The 21,737-nt window shown below is 31.4% G+C and overlaps 1 protein-coding gene across 13 annotated transcripts in view; it reads right to left on the bottom strand.

The window, feature by feature from the left end:
- Positions 1-21,737, bottom strand: part of LOC145291447 (uncharacterized) — a 551,809-nt gene that overhangs the window by 322,997 nt on the left and 207,075 nt on the right. For all 13 annotated transcript variants that reach the window (XM_080137303.1, XM_080137298.1, XM_080137297.1 and 10 more), the window contains exon 2: positions 14,040-14,172. The gene's annotated coding sequence lies outside the window, so the exon portion shown is untranslated. The remainder of the gene's footprint in view (positions 1-14,039; positions 14,173-21,737) is intronic.

The following is a 21,737-nucleotide window of genomic DNA, read 5'->3' as shown; positions in this document are numbered from 1 at the left end:
ATATATATTAACAAGTGTCAGCTTCGTCTGCCTGCTGCTGGCTGCCAGTCTAAAAATTATACGAGCTTTTTCTTTCTTTTTTCACTTAGTATTCTGATGTTTTTATGCTAAAAGGTAAAGACCCACTATTCTTGGACCCCTTGGGATTTGTTAAGGGAAGGAAAAGGGGAATACGAGACCTAAGACAGAAAGAAAAAAAAAGAGATAGAGACCATGGGAGGAGATGAAGGAGTGGGGCTGTTTTAGAAGGAAACGAAGATAAAAGGAAGAAGGGGAGAGAGAAAAGGAAGAGGGAAGGGGAGAGGGGACCAATAATTTCTAGTTAGTTTGTTTGCTCTTGCCTTCTATAGACCTGTTTTTTTCTAGACCACCCTTAATATTTATTACCATCCCATTTGTAAGTTGGATGTGTGTTTATTTATTATTTATTTGTTATTTATAGTATTAAAACGTTTAGTAATAAAAGTAATGCCAAACTCAGAATATATATCATTACTTTACTTATGATAATCAAATGCAGTCATTTGTTATGACAGCGATAATAATTATTAAAAATGGAGGGTGATTGGGAACTTACCTGGGTTAGGTGCTACTAACTAGTAATGATATTCCTTTACTGAAGGTTATATTAATTGTCTGTAATAATACCCACGGATCTTGTACACATAAGAGATCATGCACACACATATCCATATAATAATATGTTACAGGACCCCCTGGAGTAGAGACACACGGGGGTTATATAGAGTTATTTTAAACGTCTATTCATTAATGCGTCGAGCATCAGTTCTCATTAAGATTTTAGGGGTACTTAGTGATTTGCTATATAAAAGATTTATCAAGATTGGGGTTAGCGATTTTAAATATTTTTGTTAGATCGTTTCACTATAGTTTATATATAACAATTTGTTTCAGGGAGAAGACAGAGTTAATATTTGTAACGTACGTTTTTGGTTACTAGATAATTGCGTTTTAGATATGTTACGCTAAGGTTGTACCAGAAGCAGAACATTCACAACTAAGCTGAAATTTAGTTCGCTATATTTGATACGGGTGAATATGGTAAACGAAGTTTGAGGGGGGAAATTTCAGGGCTATGGCATACATGCACATACTAAATACTTATTCTATAGTAGGTGAATTAAGGGGAAAATAGAATATGTAATGTACGTAAAGAACTCGTTGTTAAGTGGTAAGCGTGGTTCAATGGAATTTTTCGTGTGCTTTGTTTTTCCAGAAAGGTTTTGTTTTTGGATTAAGCGAATGATGAATTAAGGAGATTTGGTTTGGTATGTAGGTACTGTAGGGATCGAATTTAATAGGGATTTGTGAGGCAGTAATTAGCAACTAAGAAAGCAGGTTTGATTTGTAATGCCTACTATTAAATAAGCTCTCTTGTTTTGTTTTGTTTTTTTTTATTTATGAGTTATACATACTCCGAAATTTTGTGATTGAGCGTTTTTTTTTTTTAATTTAAGCAAAGAAAGCAAGGAAAGTTCAGTGACGGGCACGTTTTTTTTTTTTTTTTTTTTTTTTTTTTTTTTAAGATTTACCAGTAACCAATTGATCCCAAGTTTTTACTTGTAAGATCATTGTAATATGTAGCTACTGATGTGTCATCTCTATAATTTGGGGTTAGGTGGATTTTTTTGGTGTCCTGTATATCTCTGTTTAAAAGACTTGCTTTTTGACTGATGTAGAATTTGCAACTAGTGGGACCTTCTTTGGAACATATACTACCTTGATAAAATACAAAGTTTTTGAGGCAATTTCCTTTGAAAGAGCATTTAGATATATCAATAAAACTGCTTGTTTTATTATTCTATTCTTCCGATAATATTGTATGGCATTGCTTCGTAACAGATTGGGGTGAGACAGATGATTTTTCTTTTACCGGTTTTTCTAAGCTGGGTGTTTTAGTTGAGGGTGTAATATAATCTAAATTGTTTTCTTATACCGATGGTTTACTGGGTCTCGTTGAAAAGATCTTTATGTATATCTAAAATTTATTTGGAAGAGGGGTTGGAACTAATTCTTCTACAAATTGATTGGTGATACGTTGCATGTATATATATATATATATATATATATATATATATATATATATATATATATATATATATATATATATTCAAAGATGAGAATTCATATAGAAACGTTGTTTTACTTTGAATAAAATAAAATATGCATCAATGTAATATTAGGAAAATAAACACATTTTACTTGTTTGAAATTCATCACACACACACACACACACACACATATATATATATTTACAGAGAGAGAGACAGAGAGAGAGAGAGAGAGAGACAAACAGACAGATAGATATATAGATAGACCTGCATATAGATATAAAAATATATATTTGTATATATACATAGAGAGAGAGAGAGAATATAGATCGTTGAGCTTCGAAAGATTTTCCCTGTAAAAGATGCATTCTTTTGATAACTATGTTTGTTGTAGTATGTTCTAGTATAGAATTTTTGTAATAATGCAAAATTAAACACATCATAATATATTTAATAATTATTGCCGCATACACTGTCCAGTTTTGTGTGTTGAATTACGAAACCACTTTTATCTATTTCAGCATTAGATTGAGTAACCGTTTACAAATTATGGGAGGCTAGCTTAATACCCTTTACATTTTTTTGCCTCTTGCCTTATGATGTGATAACTTAAAATGTCAGCCTATTCTAATCTACTTTGACTGTTTTATAGTGAATTGAGCGAAAGAAAGAAAGAAAGCGATTTCAAACGTCGATACAAAATGTTTATTTATACATAATACCATTATAAGACTCACTTTTCTAGTCTTAACTCGCCCGTACGAACAAAAAGCCATGCGACTCTATCGTAAATGCAGACTTTCACGACGCAAATAAATAAAATTAAAATGCATTGACTCTAATACATACACGCACATAGCTGTATAGATTGACTTATCTATAGACCCAAGGGAGAAAACAATTGTTTAAGTATATATATATATATATATATATATATATATATATATATATATATATATATATATATATATATATATATATAGTCTTGTAAGTGTTTAACCTTTAAAACTATACAACACATATTTTTTAGCATTTGTTAGAAAACTGTTTACTCAGTAAGCCATTCAATCACCTGCAATCACTGAATCAACTTACTCTCTCGAATTCACTATAGTACCAGTAATAATTTAATGTCCAAGGGATCATTAGTTGTTTACCATGAAGCACTGTTTCGCGGATTTACAAACAAAACAGTATATTACATCATGGCTCCCTAGCAATTTTGTTCGAACACTACCTCCCTTAATCTTGGGAAAAAATATGTTACACATATTCGATCTTATTCTTAATTGCTTTATCTAACTTATTCATCTGTGTGATTCATCTCTTTCCAAATTCGAAATGAATATATTTTTTTAATTTACCAATCTTGTATATATACGATTAGGATTAATCCATTTGAGTTTATATATATATATATATATATATATATATATATATATATATATATATATATATATATATATATATATGTGTGTGTGTGTGTGTGTGTGTGTGTGTGTGTGTGTGTTTTCTTTGAGGTTCAGTAAATTTTCTTATTAATCATAATAAATGCTGATTTTAACGTAAAATCACCAGTAGAAGCAGCAAATCAAGGCTTGCGATGTTCACAACTCGGCACTAATGAAACCAATGGGGTCGTTAATGATCAATAAAAAAAACATTATTTTTTTAATTTTATTTGGGGGTAAACAGTTACATACGGTCGCTACAAATAGCCATCTATTTCAGTCAATGACTTTTTCAGGCGATCCGGAGTCTCTCGACGCCACCAAGAAAAATGGAAAAAAATTGAAAGAATTTGAAAAAAAAGGAGAAAATTAGCTATTCAAAAAAAAGAAAAACATAAAAAGATCATAAAACGTTTCGAGCTCTCTACAATTACCGATTTTGTGCAAAATTCCTGATTCCGATACAATTCCATATTCCAATTCCGATTTGTTTAAAAATTTATAAATATTTAACTATAGGATAGTTATTTCCCCTGATTTTCGTAAAAGCACAGGTTAAACATGCAGAAATTTTCCTAAATGTCAAACTACATTTCTAGGGGAGGATCTATTAATTTTAGCTTCATTGGTAATTTAAAATCAGGAAATATTTATTATTTTATCATTACTACCAGCAATGGAATATGTTGGTTTAAACAAAATCGTATTAAAAAGCAATTACAAGAATAGTTTCAGCATCGGAATCAATTTTTTCGATTTTGATACCGATTTCAATACCCCCAAACTTTCCATTTTTCCGATTCCAAGTAATCATTTTAACTCTAAAAAAAATATATATATATATATATATATAATTATTTTTTTTACTATAATAATTATTAAATACCCACAAACACTAGTGTTTCATCCTTTCGGGAATCTTCAGTGCAGGGTGTCACGATTAATACCAGTCGAACGATTCGAACCTCGCATCGCGAGACATCTCTGGCTCGATTTAGCGAAGACCTAATCCATTCGGCTACCATTAACCGCATGAAATAACGTCGAATTTTTAACAATTTAATTTTTAATGGTCATTTTACGTCAGTCAGAGAGTGATCTAATCGTTACTAGATGGTCTATGCGTATATATAAATATATATATATATATATATATATATATACTTTATTTACTCGCATAAAATTGATATACGTAAGTATACATTTATGTGTAAACTTTAAGTATCTGCTACAACAGTGCTCAATACGTGGGTACAGCGAGTAAGTAAGCCTGAAGAAACCTAAAATGGATGAAACGCGGAAATATTAGTGTAACTTAATCGTCATATATATTTAATAACTTACTGTGTATATATAGTGATAGAAGTATTAATATCCTTTGTCAACTTTTTACAAATCCAATTTTAGTAATTACCAGCGTGCTTCTTGGTAGTAAGTATTGTTTTTTTCTGGGTTTCTATATCTGTACCTTTTGTAGTTATTGAAACGTTGAAAGTGTATATTTTGGTTATAATTCTTCGTAGACGAATTAACGACTCCCCCTTTCCTTCCTCCCTTTAACACTTTCTCTCTCTGACCCCCCACACACACCCACACATTCCGCACAATTGTTTTCATCTATTGCTTTAACTCGTTATCTCTACAAGCTTTTCAACATTTTTATTAGTTCCATCTACCATTGTGTCACGAGAATGGCTGGTATCTTGATGATCAATTTACAATTGGGTGTCACGGAAGCAAAAGTAACATGTTATGACTAGACCGTCCCTTCCAACGCCTTTCTGCAACCTCGAAACATCTTGATTTATTTTTTGCAAAATAATAAACAGTACATTAGACAAAGGAGATCAATTTAACGGAAAGAAATTACTGATTAGAAAGTAGATTATTCAGTGGAATGAGTTTGATGAAGAAAATTGTACACACATACCCACACACACGTATACACACATAGCTTCATGTCTCTAAGCGTTTTATAGAGATATATATGTGTGTCTATAATCTGATACATACACACACTTATATATACTCATATATATATATATATATATATATATATATATATATATACGTGTGTGATTGCGTGTTAAAACATTTAATAGTAACATATAAACAAAATTAAAACCTCATGCTTTCTAAACGATTAAAAAATGAATGCTAACTTCATTGGTGCATACACACACACGCATACACAACCGTACACACATACACACATGTATATATACATGTGTGTATGTATTATGGGAGAGACGTAGATGTGCGTAAATATCAGCATGCTGAATTTTTAATTTTTTTCATTAGAATGACGTATTCGAAATATAGAAAGAATAGGTAGAGGATAAATACGCCACATTGGAATCACTAAATAACGTTTTCTGCCTGTCAATATTACGCGGAATCATTTGTAAGGTTTATAGAAAAAAATATTAAATCTGAGAGGACATGCTGCCGATCAGACTCCAGGGAACACAGTCCAGTATTGTCCGTGAGTAACCTCAGTGTATTACTTCTGTGAACAATCCTACACTGAGGACAACGATGACAGATAAAGGAAAAACGACAGGAGAGGGCTGCTTTGCTTAGAAAACTCTGCGAATGACACAAAAAAAAACAACTAGAAAAACACATAATGCAAAATACTGAAAGGATAATTATGACAGAATAAAATCAACAAAACAGAAAGCATAGAGACACATGATAGGAGGAGGGAAGCAAATTGATAAGAGAAACAATAATACTGAATATAGATGAGGATGACAAAAGATGAGAAGAACAAAAACACTTGGATGCGAAAGGAACAAATAAACCGAGATACTAAATCCCTAATAACTGCAGTACGATATAACTCGATAAGAAACAACCACATAAAAGAAAAGATTGATAAAACACAAGCAAACAACAAATGTAGACTCTGTGGAAAAAGACACGACTCTATAAATTATATAGTAACCGACTGCAAAGTGGGCCCAAAAGAATTAAAAACAAATTCACTATCAAATAGGTGGGGAGGTATACTAGAGGGTATTCCAAACAACTGCATCTCGAAAGTACAGACAAACGGTACAAGCGCAGACGGCAATAGTACTTTAAAACGAGAATCACAAATCCTTTGGGGCAGAGACATACAAACAGACATCTCCATCCAAGCAAGAACAGCTGTCCTAGTAATTAACAACATAATAAAAAAAATGTAAAGTTCTGTCAAATCGTAGAGTTTGCTGGTCCATCTGGCCACAGTGTGAATATGATAAAAAAGGAGAAACAGAGAAATTACACAGAGTTAGCCTGAGAGCTGAAAGAGATATGATTGATAAAAATCAGGATAATACCTATAATTGTATGAGACAAACTGCTGCAGAGACACAAGGTATGCATGGAACCAAGAACAATGAAGCTGCATATCTACAAATTCTCTATCCTCTCCTAAATCCCTTCCCATTGACTAATGACCTCCCCCCCCAAAAAAAAGAATTATGTCACGTAGTAGGGAAGGGTTAAGGAATATGGAAAGATCGTGTAGAGAACAGTGACCAGACCTTGGGAAAGCTTATTGCCACTCAAATTCCAGTGGATACCAATCGTCGCTGCCATCTAGAAATCAATGGTAAGCAGCCGTTTCGATAACGCACATTCATTTGCGAATATTATCGAAAGACGTTCGGCGCACTGAAACTCTGTGAAGACTTGTTGTCACTCAGCTTCCATGGAACGCCACAAGTTGTTTTAAAAGAGATATATTTGATGACCTGTGTAAAAGCTCCTTGTGAGCCAATAGTAATAATAATAGTAATACGAGAATTGGAGGGTATAAAAAGCAAGAAGTTATACAAGAGAAATAAAACTTCAATACTAGTACCCACCTTGCTGCTCAGAAGAAAATAAGTTTATACTAGCATCGATTTTTACGAAAGGAAAAAAATTCTGCATATTCTAGTGTGACAGAAACTACGACTGAATAAAAGTGCCATACTGAGAAGGCCGCCATGCCATTGAAATACTGAGCAAACTTGTCCTATCTAAAAATATACTGAAGGTTAATATGTATCGACGTACATAAATGTATACGACATATACCTGCAAGCATATATTTATATGTTTACGTTGTATCGATTCAGATACCCCATCCATCTTTATATATATATATATATATATATATATATATATATATATATATATATATATATATATATATATATATATGGGGGGTGCGAACGAAGACCACTATGCACGTGTATTTGTGTGCATTTTTATGTGCGTTTTATCTATAAATATGGGATATCGCGCTTGCTTGTACCCGTTCAGAGGCGGCATGTCGAAGTATGTTCTCTGACTTAGTGCAATAATCCAAGGTGGAAACTCTGAGGAGAACGACATAAAAGAAAACACACACGAAGCTCTGGTCGTTTGGGGAAAGGGGTTCCTTTTAGTAATGGGAATATCGCCGAATAATGACTGCAAAAAGGCATTCCATAGAAGAAAAGCAATTCTGGGCTGTCAAGTTTACCAACATACTCGACGGCTAACAATGCAAAACCCATCGTTTTGAGGCTATGCCTACATGCAGGCAGGTGTGATAATGTTTATAAGTAGGCCACGAAGCTGGCACATGTTTCCTTAATATATATATATATATATATATATATATATATATATATATATATATATATATATATTTATATATATATATATACTCCATGTGCATTTATACCCGTGTACGTTGTGTATGTGTACAAATATAAATTCTATTTGCGAATAAATGTCTATGAATTCATCAGGCTGTTCGCTTTTCAAAATTAATTCTTAATACTATATCGATGTTTTTTTTATTAATCTACATTTGGTGTCACTCTCACCGTGATTAATTCCGATGATAAATTCCTCTCTTAAAAAATTAAGTGCATTTCCCTATAGTAAAGACTTGCTCATTAGCAGAAATTCTGAATTCCAGTTTTCTCATAAAATGTTACATGTATGTGTTGCATCGAAAATGTAAACGGAATCTATTGATAACATATGATGTTTGCATTTATTCCAAAATTACCTTGCATTATATTGTAACTCGACAATAAACTAAGACAAATTCTCCCAATTGTAATGTCTACATAAATAGAGGACATGCCCATGTACAGATTACATCAAGTTAATTTTATGTATTATTTAGATTATATCTATTCTAATAGGAGTAGTTATTTCAGTGTTAAGGGGTTATAACCTCTGACTGTTTTCAAATAAATCTAGTCTAATTAGGAATTATTCAAAGCAAACTCCGCAGTTCATACAGCATTTTAAACTGAAGCCTTTGATATGAGATTTTAGTGTTCTCGGTTCGTACAGCTACAGCAGACATTTGAATTTAGTAATTTTATTTTATTCTGTGTTAATATCGCTCGTGGATATGACTGCATTTTTTACTGAGAAGATTCTGCCATTGTAATTACCATTCTTATCAACATTGTTCTATTACTATAAATTTAATCGTTATTTGTTAGAGAATTATAATCGAAATGAGATTATTCGTTTGAATAATCCAAATAAAAAATCCACCATAAGATTATTAAAAAAAGCATCAAACATAATATTGTAACTGTGCTTGAGATTACAAACTGGCGTATACCCATGTACTGAAGTGTAATGAAATATATGTCGAGAGTTCGATGACGACCGGTGTTTAAAAATCATTAATTACTCATTCATCATCTAAATTACAGTTTTTATTCAATGTACGGCGGAACGCAGTAAAAAATGTAGCACACTAAGTTAAAACCCACTGAGACTGTGGGAGCGGGTATTTTTCATCAGACAAAAAAAAAAAAAAATGAAATTGAAACGGATTTCAAGACCAGTGTGGTCTTGACACATATTTCAATTAAAATTCCTTTTTGCTCTGATGAATTTGTGCGCCAGAATGAGGACTCAATTGAAATATGTATGCATATAAGTAACGAATAATGATTGTTTATAAACAAACTATATATATATATATATATATATATATATATACATATACATATATATATGTAAATATATACATATATATATATATACATACATATATATACATATATATGTACATAGATATAGAGAAATAAAAAGGAACACACCGTATTATGTGTTCATCAACAGTTCGTCTTTATTTTGGGGCTTCCTATATATATATATATATATATATATATATATATATATATATATATATATATATATATATATACCTGTGTATATAGTTTTACTGTGTGAATGGACAAACTTAAAAGTTTATTCATATTTTATTAGAACTCCGTAATGTTATGTCCCGTAGTATTGCAATTCGTTTATTATACAGTAAAACCTCGGGATACAGCGTGGAAAATTCGTAAAAAATACAGCACACTATATAACGCGCATGCCAATAACAATATAATATTATAAATAACACCATTAGACTGGGCACATGCCGTAAACGGTACCCTGAAAAACATCGTATTCCATATCGTAGTATAAAAAACAGGTCCTAGGGGCAATGTATACTGGGATTCCACTATACCTTTCAAAAAAATAATCTTTTTTACAAAAAGATTTCAGCCGTAGAAGAAATTATGTGTGCATGTAAATTCGTATTTTTAGTGCAACGTGTAATGTAATTTTGATTAAAAAGCGTAAGCCCATAAAAAGAGACGCGTGCGTTTCTGGGAAATTGCGTATATGATTTCGAAATTCAAGCACGTGCACATTCTAGTATGAACTACGTACACAAAAACTAATACTGTTAAAAAAAAGTATTACCTGGCTAAACGTCTGTTAATGTTGAACCCTGTTTAGTTATGACGCAGTAAGTAAATATAAAGGATCTGTATATAGATACATATTTATATATATGTATATATGTGTGTGTGTGTGTGTGTGCGTGTATGTATAAAGCATATATATATATATATATTGTTCAAGTAAATATAATGGGTATGTGTGTGTGTGTATATATATATATATATATATATATATACATATATGTGTATATATATACACACATATGTATGTAGGTATATATTATGTATTTTATTTCTTTGGAAATATGGTGTCACCGGGCGACCAGTCTTAACTTGTTTTCAATGAGAATTTGCTAATTCTTTTGTTTTTTGTTACTTATTGGACGAAAAACAATTTTGTGGTATTTATTATTTGGTCATATTGATTTATAGATACAACGTTATCTTATTGCTTTAGATAACCTAAGCATCTGTTTATCTTTGAATGCCTTCATTTAAATGTATTCCTTACCATAAATAATGTGGTTATGTTAATTAAAAACCAGTTTAGACGATGGATGTCAGTAAAGATTACACTTGAACACGTATCTGTATATGTAGGCATTAATTATGGTAAAATTTGCGAATTTCACAACTATATATATATATATATATATATATATATATATATATATATATATATATATATATATATACAACTCTGTGTATTTTAGTGTGTATTTGTGAGTGTATGTATATGAGAAGGAGCATGGATATATTAGACATTTTTGTAACATGCAAGATTCAATTAACAGTTTCTGATAAATGGGTATTATTACATTATTTTAGTTATTAATAAATTATAGATACATACATTTCTCTATCGATGTTAATACGTAAATTCAACACATAAGACGCCACATTGAATAAGTGGTAGCAGATTACAAACCGTGACGTTATCCATTAGGCCACATTGTAATCTATTATGGTCAACTCGCTAATGTATGAGGTCTGCTATCTACATGGAATCAAAAATGATTAATGTGTTCGGGCGATGACACGTGTCAACAGGAATATTGCTATTATTTATTCATTACGATTTTTAGCGGCTCCTGAATCTCATTCAGAGTTAACAATGTATCTTTCGGATAGCTATAATTACGATGGAAAAAAATCAATGATGTCAAAATTCGATCATTACTTTAGCAATCAGTGTACAGGTGTGTGTCGGGTTACTTAATTTACTAATGGTATAATTTGCTAAGCAAATGATTCAAATCGACTTGAACTCACATCAACCGATTTCGCCATCTGTTTGTTTCGTGAGGATCCGAGTAACAATTTCTTTTCACATAGAAATGTTAATTTTATTATTATCTGAAAATAAAGAAAAATGGCAGACCTACGCTCTCGTACATCGTACGTACATTATTATTCTCGAATCGGTGACAATAATTAAATTTAGTTACATAACGAGTTTTTTATCATTCTGAATAATTGAACCTGCAAGTAAACACTTAATGCATTTAAGACTTAAAAATAAACTTAACTTTATCGTACTAATTGCATATATTTGTCGTTGTTTTACTTTTGTATTGGAAGCACTTTATTAGTAGTATTATATAAGCAGTTGCATATTAAAGAGTATTATAAAAAAGCATATTAAAATGATTTTGACTAATTAAATGCTTAATACTTATATATTTTAAACAATAAACACACGTGTAAACCATTTATTTATCGATCACAAGTAACACGCAATTTAATATTTTGTCGAGAATACGTGCGAAAATCATTTACGGTAATCTGGAAATTGTACAAGAAAATCGATAGATAACTAAATATTTAGATATGTTAAAAGCATCAACTATAACCTATTATTGTGTCAGAATCGTGAAGTCGAACATAATTGGGGCCCTATTGATATCGCGACTAGTATGCATTAGATTCGTTCCATCTAGTGGGAAAATGAATGGTAGATGCTAAAACAGGACTATGACGGAAGAAGGCAAAGTGTACAAAAACTAGAAAATAGATAACTAGTTAATTTTAAATATATTTTCATTCTTATATTAATATTTTAGCGATAGAAAATGGAATTTGGACATAGCTCTGCGATAAAAAAATGTGTTTACAAATGTAAAATTTAAGATTTACATATATATATATATATATATATATATATATATATACGTTTTATTTTTTTTATTACCGTTTTTTTCTGTTCAGTTATATTTTTGTTTCAGCTACACGATATTTTTTTGGCCGTTATGTAATCTCCTCAGATCTTACAGAAAAGGTCGTTTATGGTTGAATAAAGGGAAGGTTTCTGTAAAGTCTGAGGACGCTACTTAACGGCCAAAAACGGTCGTATAGCTGAAACAAAAATATTCATGAACAGAAAAAAACGGTAATAAAAAATAAAACGCATATTTGCTCTATTACAGTATTGAGCACTCTCTTTTGGTTTTTATTAATTACCATGTCTACTATATATATATATATATATATATATATATATATATATATATATATATATATATATATATATATATATATATACCCGTTATTGCCCGGTCGTAAAATTGCAAAATGTGCTTAAATATGGTATTTTGAGTAATGCAGTTTCCGTATTTATTATTATATTAAATTGGGGCCAATATATAGTAATATTTTAATAAGTAAAGAAATAAACAACACAACAAATAAAAAAAACAATTGCTCGTCCGCTATCACTAAAAATCGAAACAAACATTAAGCTTACGATTTACATTTTCCTTTGTCCGTAATACCTTAGTTACGAAGATATGTTTCCTGCAAGGCTTAAAGTGAAAACATGAACCAATAGCAATTATGTTACGCATGGATATTCGTAATGCAGTCGTTCGCTCTTCACGCTTCAACTTACATGTGTTTATAAATGTAAACACTTTTGCATAGATTTTTCCTGGCCAAGCCAGAAATATAAAGTTTCACATGGGTGCGAATACCCTATATATTAAGTTTCATGTCGGTAGACGAAACACTGTCAGAAATATTTGCTAGGCAATTTTTCAAACAAATGTATGTACGCATACGCACTGTATATAGTTTGTGTTTATTATAATATTTTACTCAAATGTTACTGAACTATAAGTCGTTAATATAATTGCATGTAATAGTAAACTAAAGATCATCCCATGTTGAAATAAAAAAAAATAACAATAACATAGAATTAATTAAAATGAATGTCTAGAAGAATATGCAAATATAACTACATCTTTTGCAGATGAATGCAATTCAACGACCCGTATATCGCAAACTTTTTTTTAATAAATAGAAATACGCATATTTAATATAAATACTAATAAAAACAGACTTATAGGAGTTACGCGTGTATGTATGTGTATGTATATAAAATGTACATTTGATAATTTCCAGATATAACGAATCCAGTAAAGTTTAACGAGGTTCATAAAATAGTGCTCAATACCTAAAGAGTATAAGATATATATATATATATATATATATATATATATATACTTCTTTGCATAAGAATTTATATGTCAGTACACATTCATAAGCATGTTTCCGTCAGTAAGTTACAATGAACTTGTTAGCTTTTCAGACAATATACCTTGGACAATGTAAATTCCGGGGTTTTTCTTTGGTATAAGCAATATAGATTGGATATCTCTCTAGTTTACAGAAATGTTGCACATAAATGCGTACTGGCATGTAAATGCTTATGTTTAACAAACAAAAACATTATATATATAAACATATATATATATTGTGTAACCACTAATAGTACATACCTGCAATGATATATGTCTGCAACAAAGGAAGGTACTATTTCCAAATGAATGAAAAAAATCTATCAGATGGTGATATTATTTGCTGAGTAAGAGGCCATTCTCTTTAACAATCCACGCAGAAATCGCCCGCTATCTGCAAGAAATATAAAACATAATTATTAGATAACAATTTTTGCTTTTCATTACATAAACTACTGTATTTATCGTATAAAACGCAAAAATGAGGGCATTTTACTTGAGAATAATGAGAAAAACATTTGTATTTTTTTTAATTCAATAGCATGTAAAAATTAAGAAGCCAAATGAAAAATATATGGAAGCTTATTAATTAAATGTACAATTTAGTGTGATGTGTCTCGCATCTCGTAGCATGTTACTGTATTAGGCTTTTCCGTATCTATCGTTAAAGATTTGATGATTTCTTGTTAAGCAAAGAGGTATCAATCCGGAAATGTTTATATAACTCAAGAAAACAAAAGAAAATATAAATGCAGATGTTTTACATTATTAGAAGTACTGTTCTCTTGTCGAATGTAATCTTCCTGGGGAATCTTTATGTTTAATACTGCAGTGTGCACAGAATTTCAGACGGAACACTTACTTTTATTCACGAATATATCATGAACATTTTTCGTCAAACATGGAATCGTTGAAATCGTAATTAATTTTCAAGTGTATTCTGAATATCGCCCAAATTCAATATTTAAAGTTCACTTGCTAGAAAAACTGAAACTAAATAAAGAACTAACTTAGTCATCTATCATCCCATTAGTCGATTACCTAGTATTGTCCGAATCTGTGAGTCCTTAAACAGACCAGTACTAGTACCTCATGAAAATTAAACCTCTTTACTACCAATATTATCATTTATGCGGCCGTGTAAAACTGCTGATATCATACTTGTATATATCGAGCATATATACCACGAACTAGAAACGGAAGTGACAGATAGGGTCGCAGTATTTGATACATCAAAAATGTTTGACAGTGTTTTGCACACTAGTCTTCTCATGAAATTTAAATCATGTGGTATTTCTGGACAGATATTAAATACAATACAATCTGTTTTTGAGCAAGAAAAAAATCCAGAGTGTTTTCGACAATCGTTAGATGAATAACATTTATTCTGATTTGCTATAGGAAGCAATAATTAGGATGTTATTATACTTGGTATTCATAAATGAAAATTCTGATATAATTGTCTCGAAGGGATCATATTTGCTGGTAACACCACATTTAATAATAGACACCGGGGAAAGCAAATAAAAACATATCCAAGATATAGGCTAAAAAATAATAAGTGGATTCCAGTCTGTAGTGGATTCGGGGCGTAACGTTCAATGTCGCCAAAGGCTACGCTTTTTTAGAATTACGAAAAAAATCTTAACCACTGATTACCTAAAATATTTCGTCCAAACTAATCTGTTTAACCTTCTCAGGCAATTTAAATGGAAAAATTGCAATGAGATCATGGTAAACGTGGCTGAAAATGGAATGTTCCCCGATGAATTCAAGGAACTCGTACCCCCTCGACGTAAATACCACCGACTTACTTAATAAACAACAAAACCCCCATGTCTAAAGTGTAGAAATCCAATCTACCGGAAACCATCTGATTTAAATAATTTCTTCATTGACTAAGCTTTAAATTCCGCCACGGTTTTTTGCTTATCTGACTATACTGATATGCAGAGGTTCCAGTGTACTGATAACAAAGCGGTCCTGTGTCTTGTTTATGGTTACATAACAAAACACAATATAAAGATTACTAGTATTCTAATACACACGTTTTTGTAGGCAAAGAATATTGACACCTAATTAGAAATCTTTTAAAGATACCATAAAAGATGACAGAAACGACACTCTATTGTTATTCCTATTTTTCCTATAAAGAAATAAGAAAAAAACTCGTTGATATTGAAGGTTATTCACTCAAAAACAAATCACGCCTGGTAATGACCTAAAATGATTTCCTGAAAAAAGTTTTGTTTTCTTCATTCAAATAATTCAAGTTACGTTGATGAAAACGTGGCGGAGGTTAATTAGCGATTTTACTAATGAAGTCTTTGCTAAAAGTATTTCTAACACAGAGCAAGTAATTAGCAAATGAATCAGCTATTTTTTATGGCTTTCGATCGACGATATCGGAATGTGACTGGATATTCAATAAAGTCTTCTAACTTTGGATATGAGCGTCTAACTTTTAAGAGATATTAATTATTCTGGTTTATACAAAAATTGCAATTGAAGATATCTGGTTAAATGTAATATTTCCATTCGAAATTTTCCAAAGTAAGTATTAGTTTTTTTTGTCTGCAAATTCTACAGAAGTATTTAATTAATGTGATACTTTTCTTCATAAAACCCACCCCGACAAATAATTTGCATTGTGTAATGCAATTTATAAAGAATGCTAAGCATATTTCTCTAAATGTTTATAGTGTAAGTGCTACCATCCGTACAGTAAGATCGACATAGCATCTGTTCTGCCTAAATATATATATATATATATATATATATATATATATATATATATATGTGTGTGTGTGTGTGTGTGTGTGTGTGTGTGTGTACACCTTATTTTACTTTTTCATGCAGAATCCTTACATTACACTGTATAATAACATAAATATTGATGCGAAAACGTTTATTAATATTATATATTCTACTACTAAAAACTAAGATAGCATGGTGATATTGTTATAATTCCATTTACATGTTTTTATTATAATTCCATTTTATTTTATAATCCATAAGAATGTTCACATGAGTATACGAATGGAGAACACAGGTTTAACCTTTCATCAATGGGTATGGCTGGATGTATTCGAAAAAAAAATAAACAACAGTAATTTACAGAAATTCATTACATTCGACGTAATGCTTCATACAGAGCTTTCTACATTAACAGCGTTATTATGTACCTTATAGCCTCTGCCTTTATAATCGTGTATCATAAAATGGAAAACATGTGGATAACTTGATTAATAATAATAATAATAATAATAATAATAATAATAATAATAATAATAATAATAATAATAAGGAGCAGAAGAAGAAGATGAATAATAATAATAATAATAATAATAATAATAATAATAATAATAATAATAATAATAATAATAATAATGAAACTGTATAATTTAGTAAACAACTGCACCATCAGATCCTCCAAAATATAGCAGTGCTACCATATTGTGGAGGCACAGCAGATAATCTATGCGGTTTATGAAGGATACAAAAAAACTATGACAGAAACCACAAACAAGACTTTCACCGGACGAAGTCGAAGAGGAGAGTACACATTGGAAAGGCTCATTGTCATATAGTCCAATGAAGGTCAATGGTGGCTAGCAAGGAGAAATCAATAGTAAGCGGCTATGCAATGATGCAAAACAAGTTGCAAATATCGGCGAAAGAGTTTGTGAGTATTTGACATCAGCTAGGATCTGTTTTCAGTCAGCTACCGCGAACATTACATATCGATGTAAAAAAAATATATATATATTAGTATGTGTGGAAACTTCTAGCGCGTATAATAAACGTAGGTGAAAACGATGAGGAAAATATCCAACATTTCGAATTAAACGAAAAATACTGAACAGTATTACAATGCACGGAAAGCTTAATGCCTAAAAAAATCATTAGACGGTATCAGAAGAAATACTTGCTGAATAGATGATGCGAGATTAGAAATGATTACACATTGTTATCGATAGGAATCTGAAGATAAATTTCGTGTGTACACTGAAAAGCCGCAGCTTTTGTTTGTGTTGTATGCTCAATAATGGGAGAATATATAATGAATGGATATTAATAGTAAGTATATTGTTAATAATGATTTATATTAATTGCAGTCAAAACACATCGAAACATTAGAAATTATCTAATAGACTGAGTCGGCAGTAGATGATGCACATCTCAATTCTAAGGATGCGAATTATAAGGGAATATTAGCGTTACTCATTGCCATAATAATAAAAGAAAGAGACAGGATTAACCTTAGCAAGGAGAACTCGATATAAAGGTATTTTGACGATGCAAAATTATTCGTCCAGAGACGGCCATGTATTTTGGAAGAAGTTGCGTGACTTAATCTACAAAAAAATTACGGTTATGCTATTTATTAAGAGTCTTGTAACAAGGTACAGTTTTGGTTTTCTATTTTTTTACTTGAACGTACAGAATTCAAACTTAACTGTTTTTATTAAATGTCCTTAATCATGTTTGCGTGTTTAAGTATCTCATTAAAACACCTGTAATTGTAAATGCACTACCACACATAATTTTGTATACAATTTTATGAGTAAGTAAAATTAACGATATAAATAGTTATTTTTACACCTTAATTTGTAACGAAACGGCAGTTATAGGAAATGGATTTTTATATGATTGGTGTTACAACATGACGTATTGTGAGAGATCGAGAAATAGCTATTTATGGTATGTGCATATAGAAGGTTGATTTCAAGATTAAAATGTAATATTTAAGATATTAATAACGATAAAGACAATTCAATTATGATAATCGGTCATAAACATGGAGAATTACTCCTAAAGTTGCTTGATCACGGATTAAATAGAAGCAACACACATATTCAACAGAAAGAGGGCATTCTCTCAAGACTTGACCAACCATGATTATCAAACATCTTAAAACAAAACTCAGCCTAGAACCAACACCGAACTTGTGACTTGGGTGTAAAACGTCGATCTAAGCAAAGTCGTATAAAACCCTTCAAATCTCACTAACTCCTTCTGATCACGGATTCAACTACGAAACCCTCACGGGCATTAACCATAAAAATCCGCAGAAATAGTCAACAATGACGATTACCGAATTTGCACCACCTCTTGACAAGTTAAGCTGCAATATCTACACAAATCATAAAACCAGACGTTCGATAATTCAATCAACGAAAAAAAGGAATCAATGAAGTCGAACGAAACATTACTAAGTCATTTGCACTTGCTCTTGTAAACTCACTTGAAAACCACGTGCAATTGAATTCGTGAACGTGCACCCTACATCTCTATTATTCAATCTTCAACACAGACAACACAAACAAGTAGTCTACACTTACTGGCACCTATCTCTGCGACTTCTCAGATGCACTTGTAGACAAAAAATGCAAAAATATGTGCAGACACACTTGCACTAACTCCTCACTTACAACGAGACGGCAAGAAATGTTCTCATCAACCTTGCAGATACACTTGCTCTTGCCATTACAACGATTTTTTTTCAGATAAAAACACAGTCCTTTTCTTGATTCTTTCATAACACTGTCCACAACATTGTTTTCCTGGCAATTGATCATTATCAATTGCCCAGGGAGACACCATTGTTGCTGTGTGTGTCAGATCACTTCAAATCAAACAAAAAAAAAATACTAACAATAGTTACACTTGTTGGCAACAACAAAAACAAAAAAAAAAAATACATAACCGACAAATTATCGAATTCGCCCCACGCTTGTGAAGTTAACTACTTCCGATTTATTTTATCACGTCGGGTACCGCTTGTTGCAGCGAAAGAAGCATTAAATGACAAAATATAGATAAAAATATGATATATTACAAACACCAGCGTTAATTTTAGAATTCGAAATAATGTCATTTCTTATAATCGTTGATATTACTGGAAGAATTTTTCATATTAGTAGCATCATTAGAGTAGTAATTCTAGTAGTAGTAGTAGTAGTAGAAATAGTAATAGTAGTCGTAGTTGGAATCGGTCAAATGTTAAGCGTACTAGAAGTGGAGTTACGGAAATTGCTAAAAAATAAACGTTGGAACAGCATCTGTAATAAGAATAACATCTGCAGTTAATATTCCTAGGCAAATAGAAATTTCTTTGACAATATTTCAATCTTTTAAGTGCTGCAATATTCCCTAATGCAAGATGCGATGCGTGTGGGTGTCAGAGTTGTAAGCAGAAGAGGGGAATAGATAGGAGACGGCGTTGTTATAAAAACATTGGATCTGTTGAGATATGGCTGGCCCAATATGGAAAAAATGTTTTAAAGATGATTGCAGGACTGCCAAGCGAGCAAAGAGAAGAAAAAAAGAGAGATAAATAGTGGAGAGAGAAAGAGAGTATGTTTGTGTGTGTGAGAGAGAAGGAGAAAGAGAGAGACAGAGAAGAGGGGTAGGGAATCGGTTTTCATTTTTTTCTCTGCGGGTACGAGTGAAATGTATGCGATTAATGATGGAGATTGGGGAAAAATAAGAAGATGAAGCAGAGGAGTAAGAAGAAGAATTAGAATAATTAGAACAAAACCAATAGACAAAAAGGCGAAAAAAGAAAATGCAAGTAAGACAATGACAATAATAATAAAAACAATAATAAAAATAATATCGGTTGCTAGATTTTAGAGCCAGGAAAAGGATTTGCCTATTCTGAAGTGGGTTTTTTTTTTTTGCTCTTTATATTGTTGTCGTCCGACGTAATAGCAAAACTGTATCATCTATCGTCATAAGAACGAGTAATTTTCGTTGTATAGCTAAATTTTCTAACATATAGGAAGTATTGTGGTATTAACTACATTCAGCTTTTTATAGTTACAACGATGAACTTGTTGAGTATGGATAAGTTGTCTTGTGAGATTTTGAAAGTAAAAACAAAATGGCGTCACTGATTGAGAATCTAACGCTGTTTCCCAGGTGGTCATTTTCATTTGTTAATATCGTACTATGTTATTGGAGATTTAATTCTTGTCCACTTCAAATTATATCCAACAACATTCTATACTACCCATAACGACTCATGGTATGTCTTTCAGAACTCAACCATCAGACTACGAGGCTAAAGTTTTTTTAAAATGACATTGACCGAGATGATTTAGTACCATTATAAACTCATAATAACTTTGCACCTTTAAATATGTAACAGTTGGATCTAATAGGTTTTAAGATTTGAAAATATATCACAGCTGAGATTCGTATGCACATATGTACCCAATAATATTTTATGATTATGAAAATTGTACGATTGTCTGTACTAAAGAAAAGTTTCAAAAATATTTCCACTAAAAATGTAAAGATCTACGAAGACTTGAGTTTATTAAGCATCGACTTTTTGAGATTTAGGATAATATTTCTAAGAAGAAACCACAATTCTCAATCCACTGTTCTCGCCGCCCTGAGCACACATTCTCGTACAAGGACCGTGTCACGAGTAAAAAAGGTACTTTTTTCACTACAAAAATGGAAAATGACGAAAATGCTAAATTAAAAACGAGGAACTCTTGTACTTCAGACTTTTAATTTCTACATTATAATCAGCATACTCTATGCACTTCTTTCAATAAATAAATGGCACATATTTGCCTATGAAGCATATGTGTGAGAGATGTTCCTTTTCGTAGTCTCATATCGTAAATACATGCCACTGTAATAGTTAACTTACAGACCATCTTTAATATAAACCTCATCTGTTTGTTTAAATGTATGCATGATTGTACGTTTGAATGTTTTCCCACCCCTTTCGACAGAGGCTGCGGATTTTCACGGAATCGGTATCATTTGTAAGCGCGATCATTCGGACGACACATATCGAAACAATTTGCCAACAAGATTAATTTCTTTACCAACAACTGGCCACTTTTTATAGGAAGGTGTCGTTTTTTACCGAGTTTTTCGGAAGGCGTCCCCTCTTTACAGTTGTATAGCCTTAATTTATCCTGAGTCACTTCC

Source organism: Euprymna scolopes, chromosome 12, assembly GCF_053919585.1.
Source record: "Euprymna scolopes isolate OS-2025 chromosome 12, ASM5391958v1, whole genome shotgun sequence".
Lineage (NCBI taxonomy): Eukaryota > Metazoa > Mollusca > Cephalopoda > Sepiida > Sepiolidae > Euprymna > Euprymna scolopes.
The sequence above is the reverse complement of the archived record's forward strand: the minus strand, read 5'-3'. Positions and strand labels throughout refer to the sequence as shown.